The sequence below is a fragment of the Dipodomys spectabilis genome, unplaced genomic scaffold (genome assembly GCF_019054845.1).
Source record: "Dipodomys spectabilis isolate Male_0828 unplaced genomic scaffold, ASM1905484v1 ptg000289l, whole genome shotgun sequence".
Classification (NCBI taxonomy): domain Eukaryota; kingdom Metazoa; phylum Chordata; class Mammalia; order Rodentia; family Heteromyidae; genus Dipodomys; species Dipodomys spectabilis.
Window position 1 is genome coordinate 3738164 of NW_024870966.1, and position 7902 is coordinate 3746065.

At 44.6% G+C, this 7902-nt stretch overlaps 1 long non-coding RNA gene across 1 annotated transcript; it reads left to right on the top strand.

The window, feature by feature from the left end:
* The first annotated feature begins 4620 nt into the window (after nt 1-4620).
* Nucleotides 4621-7131, top strand: LOC122126885. Its single transcript, XR_006151024.1, has 3 exons — nt 4621-4786; nt 6077-6118; nt 6977-7131. It is a non-coding gene; the product is annotated as an uncharacterized LOC122126885 (long non-coding RNA).
* Nucleotides 7132-7902: the final 771 nt, after the last annotated feature.

The following is a 7902-nucleotide window of genomic DNA, read 5'->3' on the forward strand; positions in this document are numbered from 1 at the left end:
GCCACCTTCACAGCCCCAGAGTTGGATGCATTTTGATCCTTGTGGGGACCCAAACACATATGAATCCTAAGCTGGAAACTCCAGTTGTTGGAACCAGGCCCCTGGGATACCTGGAAATCAATGCAACCTGGGTCTGGGGAGGCCTTCCAGGGTTGAGGAGGTTCCTGGGCTGGCTGTCTGTGTCAGAAGAATGAATGGCCTTTCCTTCCCCCATCCACACTGGCTCTCTTCCCCCATCCACACTGGCTTTCCTTTGCTACAAGTGAAACTCGTTCTACCTGCATCCCTGGCTATGGACAGTGAGTGACTCTACCTCTTCCTCAGGTCCCACAACCTCACCTGTGACAGCGAGTTCGTGGAACTTCTGAATAGTCCTTTCGAAGACAAGTCCTTTGTGAGAGTGTGTCAAAACTTATCTTTCATCTATAGAACTGCGTCCAACCGCATCGCCATCTCCTACTCCAGCAGTCCCACACACCAATCCACACTCTTCAATGCATATGTCTATGGTAACTCCCCAGGTAGGTGGGCCACAGGAGCATTTTAAATCCTCTTGCTCTCTTTTGAGTCCATGAACATAACTTCTTAGAGAATAAGTGACCATCGAAAGCTAAGACAGGTTTTGGAGAAGGAAAGCACAACCTTAGGATTGCTGCTCCAGTTCCTTACATAAACACTGTCCTGTGGCTCTGGTCGATGGAGGGAGAGATGGGCCTAGGAGTGTGCCACACCCAGCCCTTGGTCACTTAAGCCTCAGTTCCCTTTCAGGATGTTTATGCTGTGTGATTTCAATGGATCCCATCAAGCACAAGCAATGCATGTCAGAGAAGTAAAAACAGCAAGAGTTCTAGGCTTGGTCTGGTACAGAGTTGCCAAGTGCAGATAGAAACATTCATCTTTTTGTAATCTAGTTTCTTATGTAGGATAGTGCTCATCTGTAACCCCAGCAGTAGGAAGTTCTGGGCCAGATTACAAGTTTAAGGCCAGCCAAGGTTACAAATGAAAAACAGGACAAATCAACAAGCAAACATCCAGTTTCCATGTTTATAGATTGAAAGTACCATCGGGTAACAGTAAACAGGTAGTAATTGTAGCAATCACATGACTCCGTTCAGCACTTAGGGTACTACTTCAAGGTATTATATTAGGGTGTTTAATTTCATCTTGAAAAGAACTCCCTATGTTCAGCATTATGACATTCATTTTAGAGATCAGAACTCTGAGAAGCAAAGAGAGCATAAATGACTGACTTCAAGCCATATAGTTCTAAGATGGACAAAGACTTCAGCCAGAGCTGTGTTCAGCTCTGTGCAATACCTGGGAAGGGAAGCACCAGTCCAGTCAGTGTCTAGTCAGTCATGGGATGCGGTGTTTTAATAACCCGAGCTCTTGGAACCCATGTATTTAGCACAGGTCTCAGAAACAGCAGCACTTCCATAGACTTTGATGATCTATTTCTCCTCAAATGAAGATTCTTTCAATGAATTTACTGCAACATTAAGTTGATTGTTCATGTCATGACAAAGTATTCAAGACAGAATTAGGATAATCAAACTCCTGCTTTGTCTAGGGCAGAATGAGTTTCCTGGGACCCAGGATGCCAAGTACTGAAAGTTATGCAAATAAACCGATTTCGGACAAATCGGTTCCAAATTTACCATCTTGGTGAGAGCTCGTTTTTCTGACTGTGGCTCAAACTAGGACGATTGTACTTTAATGGGGTGCATTTTTGTTTGTTTACAAAGAAGAAAGCAGGGATTAAGTTGGACGATGCATGCTGAGAGCCAGGTCAGGATGGGTGCGGCAGAGGGGTCCCTAGGCCTCCCCTCTGCTCAGCTCCCTCCTCGCCCTCACCTCCTCAGCCTGACATCCACTCTCCAGCTTCAAGCCCGTATTCATTTATTACTTCCTATTTTGATTCTGTTTCCCCCCCCCCCCCCCCGGTGCATTTTCAGGGGACATTGAGTCATCGAGAGGGAACAAAGGTAAGCATGGTCAAAATAATTTTGCCTTTTCCTGGAACAGTGACTATGTGTTTTGTAATCCAGATCCAAATGGCTCAGGGGCCACTCAGCTTCCTGGGTCATGTTCTAGGTCAGAAATAAGTGCTGAGCATCTTCTCCAGCTTCACCACCCCAAGTTCCCTCACCTCTTAGGGATCTTCTGCCAATTCATCTCCCCTCCCCATCCACTCACAGCTCCTCCACAGCCCAGGGAGTCCCCAGCACCCTCTCAGCTCAGGAGACAGGGAAAGCAATACTGGCCCCATGCAGAGGCAGCTGCTCTGATCTCTGGAATGATGGGCGCATGGAGGATGGTGCGGAAGCCGCCAACAGCCCCGCCTGGCCCCGCCTCACCCCTCCGTGTGTTCTTCTCTGTCCGCAGGGCCCAGGGACTGCGGCGGCCACCTTACACATTATTCAGGCAGGTACCTCAGTTCTTTCGGGCCCAGAATCATCTGTGTCTGGAATGTCCATCGGAAACCGTCAGGGCAAGTCCTGGCATTTCCCATCCACAGGTGAGTGTGGAAGATCGTGTGTTTGTTTGCTAACCTTGTGGGGTTATTTTTTAGGGGGTCCGGTCATGGGGTCTGAACTCTGGCCTGGGCGCTGTCCCCCAGCTCTTCAGCTCAAGGCTAGCACTCTACCATTTGAGCCACAGCGCCACTTCCGGCTTTTTTTCTTTTTGCTTATGTGATGCTGAGGAATCGAACTCAGGGCCTCGAGCATGCAAGGCAAGCGCTCTACCACTGAGCCACCTTCCCAGCCCAAACCTTGTGGTTTTTTGAGAATGCATTTCTTCTTGGCCTCTCAATTCACTCTCCATATGACCTCAGGAGTATCAAACATATATTCTTATTTGTTAAGTGATTGAAATACATATAAAATGCAATCAAACATCTGAAAGGGCGTAATCCAGTGGCGTTTATTATCTTAATAGCACTGCACATCTAGTACTTCCTTCTAGTTTCCGAGTTTTTCATCACCCCAGAAGAACACCAGGAACTCTGAGAGTCACTCCCTGTTCTCCCTTCTCCCCATACTCCTTGGCAATACCTACCCTGCTTTCCTCTCTGGGGGTTTGCCTATTGTGGATATTTCATGGAAATGGAATGAAGCAATATATAGGCCTTTTGTGTTATCTCACTTAACCGTAATTATGTGATCTACCTTTGGGATTCAAGGATTAATTCTTGAATGAAAGGAGACAGAAAGAACAGAAGCAGATGGGTGGGAAGGAATGAAAGATAGGAGAGAAAGAGTGAGGAAGGAAGGGAAGACCTGGAGAGAGGGAGGACAGAAGGAAGAAAAGAAGGAAGGAAGGGAGGGCAGAGAGTACAGTTATCGATCCACGGGAGACTTTCTCAGTGCAGGAGCAGCTTACAGCATTGCATCCCACACATCCCCACCATTTTAACATGGGACATACCTCTGTTTCAGACCAGAGCTAAATCCAGCTCACAGTGGTAGACTACACTTACTGTAAATTGGGGCAAAGGGTCCCCGCTCCTCCAGCCTGATTGCAGGAGCAAACCACTTTTAGGCTACAGAGGTGTTCTGGGCGGGGGGGGGGGGGGGGGGTTAAAAAAAAGCTTAGAGCTGTTATATCAAGAGTAAAGCTGTTTCTGCCTCCAACTTTTGACACAGGAATTCTGAAAAAATAAATCTCTTGTCATAGGGAAAACCAAGTTTGTGCACATACGGGGTGATTAATGAGAAGTTTATAGGCTAAATAGGTAGGCATTTCCTTCTTTACTCTTTCTCCAAATGTCAGAGTGTGAATGACTGTGAAAATGTCCCCATATGGGCCTCTGCTTTTCAGTGTACCTTTATCACTGAAGAGGAGCCAGGCTTGGTCAAGTGCATATCTAGCATAAAGGGTCTGTACACATACACCCTGGGGGTTGTTCCCACTTGTCTTGTCTCCATGTGAGGTCCCGACTTTCTAAATGTAAGCACAAAACTTGGAGATGGGTACATAATGGTAGAGGCAAAAGATTACATTGAGGGAGCTGAGCGTGGAAAGAAGTATCAGGCCTCCAAGGTCTGAGAACAGTTCATGTTTCCCCATCAAGGGCTGAACAGCTCTTGTTCTCTCTCTCGTGCCCATCCTTGGGGGAGTGTGGATGACTGCACCATGTTGTTTCCCTTCATGCCTCCTCTGCCAGGGGAAAGGAAAGTAGAAATCTCTAATGACACAGTCACACCCAGGGTTTTTTCAGCCTGTCACTGAATCCATAAACAAAGGAAACACACCACTGTTTTTGGCTTCATTTTGATGAGACCGGAAGCACAGTGTGGTCTTGAAAACTTAAATCCCTGTGTGGAAATCGCAGAGCCATAAGCAGAGCTTTATGAGTCACTAACATCACTGGACCTGGAATCCCCTCACAGCCCTGGTAGGTTGGGGGAGACTCCTATAGATGAGATCCCTGGAAGACTTTCTGTATAGAAGAACTGAGAGACTTTTCTTCCCTGGCCCACACCTGGCATTTCTTGTCTTACGAGCAAAGCTGTGTGACCTGGGTTCCAGGCTTTGGTTGAGGTCGAGGAGAGGATGACTCTAAATGCTCACGTGTGCTTTTCCTTCCACCCCAACAGTCTCGCCTGTGCAAGCGAGGAGGAAGTGTCCGGCAAAACTTTTAGGTGGTATTCGCTTTGGAAAATTTGCCAAGACATCTCTTTTGTGTATAAACCATCTTCTAAACATTTAACTATCTCATACATCAAAAATGCCACCTATTCGCCCACTCTCATTGATGCCTATTTCCCTCTTTCTTCAAAAGGTAGGTAAGGGAGGGCTTTCTGTTAATGTGGCCTCCCCTCCCTGTTGAAAAGAGATAGGGAAAATATGCCAGTGGGCCGCCACTGGGCTCGGGAGAGTCAGTGTGCTTCTGTGATCTTCTCTAGAAACATACACATGTCCTGTTATTATGTTGAGAGGCCTTGGCCCAGCCTTTCAGTATCATAAGGCTTTGGAGTTAGGTAGATCCATTATTAAAAGGTTTCTCCTTTATCCTGGATAATGTACATATAAAATCGTTTACCTTTATCGGTCTTATATAATAACCATTTGTATGTACTCATACATCTATACATGATATAGGGTGGAGACTGTACATTGTGTGATGCTGTAACCAATATGTTAGGGCTTTTTGATAGTATTTCTCAAAAAGTAATAATGTGAAAAGAACTCTAGCTACAATGCAAGTTGTAGTGCCACATGCCTGAAATCTCAGCTACACAGGAAGCATAGGTGGGAAGATCATAGTCAAAGACCTGTGGAGAAAGAGAGAGACAGAAAAGAGAAAGATAGAGAGATACAAACACAGAGAGAAGAGAAAGAATAACAGAGAGAACAGATCCCTATATGGTTGGAATTATCTTTACAGATGAAGAACAGATTTAGAAGGAGTAAATAATGTGATCAAGGTACTAAGTGTTGATTAAGTGTCAGACACAAGGTCACCTGAGTCTTAAACTGTGATCCTGCATACTTGAGAATGAGGAAGGACCACACTGGCATTTCATTTGTGGGTGCCACAGGCATCTATTTGGGGCATCTCAAGTATGGCAAATGGTCCCAGAATTACATCACTGATTTCTCACTACAAAATCGTATTCAATCAATTTTTTCTGATATCAACTTGATAACTGGCCTTATTGTGGAATATAAAACTATACATATTTAAATACAAGTGGGTTTTTTTTTTAACAAGATCTTTTGATTTTTCTAGAAGCAGAGGTTTTCTGGGACAGGAGACTTTAGAGTTAAGTCAGAGCAAGTTGCTCCTCACTACAGCAGTGGACTTTCCTTACTATGGCTCCAGAGTGGGACATTGCCCTTTGGGTGGGGTCAAAAAAGGGGAAAGCAGAGAGTGAGTGGGTGTTTGGATGCTGACAGCTATCCCGCTGTCCTCCCCAGCACTGCGCACAGGGATGGGGGTGGCAATGCTACCTCCTCTTCCTGCTCAGCTCCAGTGCTTTGCATTCAGGCTCTTCTACACAGTGAACTCAGTGACCTCCACATGCCCAGCCCATCAGTAACTTCAGCTTCATGTTATTTTTCCATGTAGGCAATGTTTCCACTGCAATTCGCTTACCTGCCAGGAGAGAAGGTAGGTGTGCTAGTATTATGTCATGCTTTCTATCTCCTTACGAACTTTAGAGCAGGAATTTAAAAGGCTCTGGTGGAGATGCATATACTAGGGACTCATGCATAACTAAAAGAATGTGGCACCTGAAGCAGCCTTCGCAATCTCTATAGTCTCCTTTCCAGTCCAACTTTTCAAAGCTCCATTCCAACCACATCCCCACCACTACCACTGTAAAAGCCCCAGGAAGTCTTCTGAACCCTTCTATCTGCCTAACCTCACAAGACAGGGAAATAGGATGCCTCTACATAGACTATGCCACCGGAGATGGAGCCTTCTCTGAACTCCTGGAGTCTGCAGAGCTGAGGATAATTCCCTTGTCAGGAAGAGAAATAAGAGTATTGAAGACAGAGGGATAGGCCAGCACAAGGCCAGACTAGAGGGAGGGGGGGGGGGGAGAATAGGTTGTCTTCTAATGCTGTTGACTTTATTGTATTTATTTGTCTTTAGCTTAGCCAGGTGTTACTCTGAGCTGAGTAGAATAGATTTGACCCTGTAACACTTCTATGGTAGACATATTATACTGGCAATACTATACTTCATTTGAGTACTGTGATATTGGGAAATAGGAACAAGAAGGAAATCCTCCCTCTCTTTGTGTTCTTGGGAATGGCTCACCATAAAAAGCCACCCTTCTTGTATAACTTTGAGAAGATGGGGATGATACCTCTGTTTCCTAGAATAACCTGAAGCACAGTCTCCCATACACACCCATTATTTTTTCCTCTTAAAAAATAGGATTCTATGTTCCCAGAATAAATTGGCCTATCTAAGCTTTAGTGAAGCTTCCTATAAGAGCTTACACTCTGATTCGCCCCTCAGGGCAACACTGAAAAGCAGAGAGAACCCCTTGGGAATGCTTCTTCTGGTGAGCTGGCTTGGGGAAGCACCTTCCTAAAAACTTTTGAAGACACAGCCTGCTCACTCCATGCCTGAGTTCTGCAGCCTCTGAGATCCTCCCTAGAAAACAAGATTCCTTTCCCCTGGCCCTGAGATACTTCCAATCCTGTGAGTGGAACTTTCTACTTGTGGCTATCACCCTTCAAATAAAAAATTTCCTTAGCTAAGTCAAAATTTGTTTTCTTTACTTCAACATCTTAAGATTGAAGGGAATATTGAACAGTGATCAAGAAGTCTCTGGCATGTGCCAGGCTGAGGGTTCATCTTTAACACCAAAATAAGCAAACAAAACTAAACTAAATAAAAACTCATTTTCTGTACACATGAATCCCCTAAAAAGCTATGAGAAGAGCAAAATAAGATCCACATTATAAGAATGAAGACTGAAATTTAAGATGACATAAATGAATCCCAAGAATGTTCAAGTGGAATGCTGTACAAAATAAAGAAGATAATGCAGACTATGAAAATGTAATAAAGATACAGAAATTCTGAAATAAAAGACAAACTGAAATTCTGAAAATAAAAAGTTCAGTGAGTCAGACAAAACTCAGTCAAATGCTTTGTTAGTAGACTGGGTCTACTAATTGAAGACAGGAAATCAGAGCTTAAGGTAAAGATGTGTTAGAACATACAGATGATGACATAGTGAAAAGCACACTAACGGAGTGTGTGAACAGAACAATTGAAACCTCCAGGACACTATTAAGAGACTAAACTGATGACTCATGGGCATAGAAGAAGGAGAAGAGCTGCAAGCCTTCAGCATAGAAAATATATTTAATAAAACCATAGCAGAAAACTCCAAATCTTGAGAAAGAGATCCTCATTTAGATATGGAAGGCCTT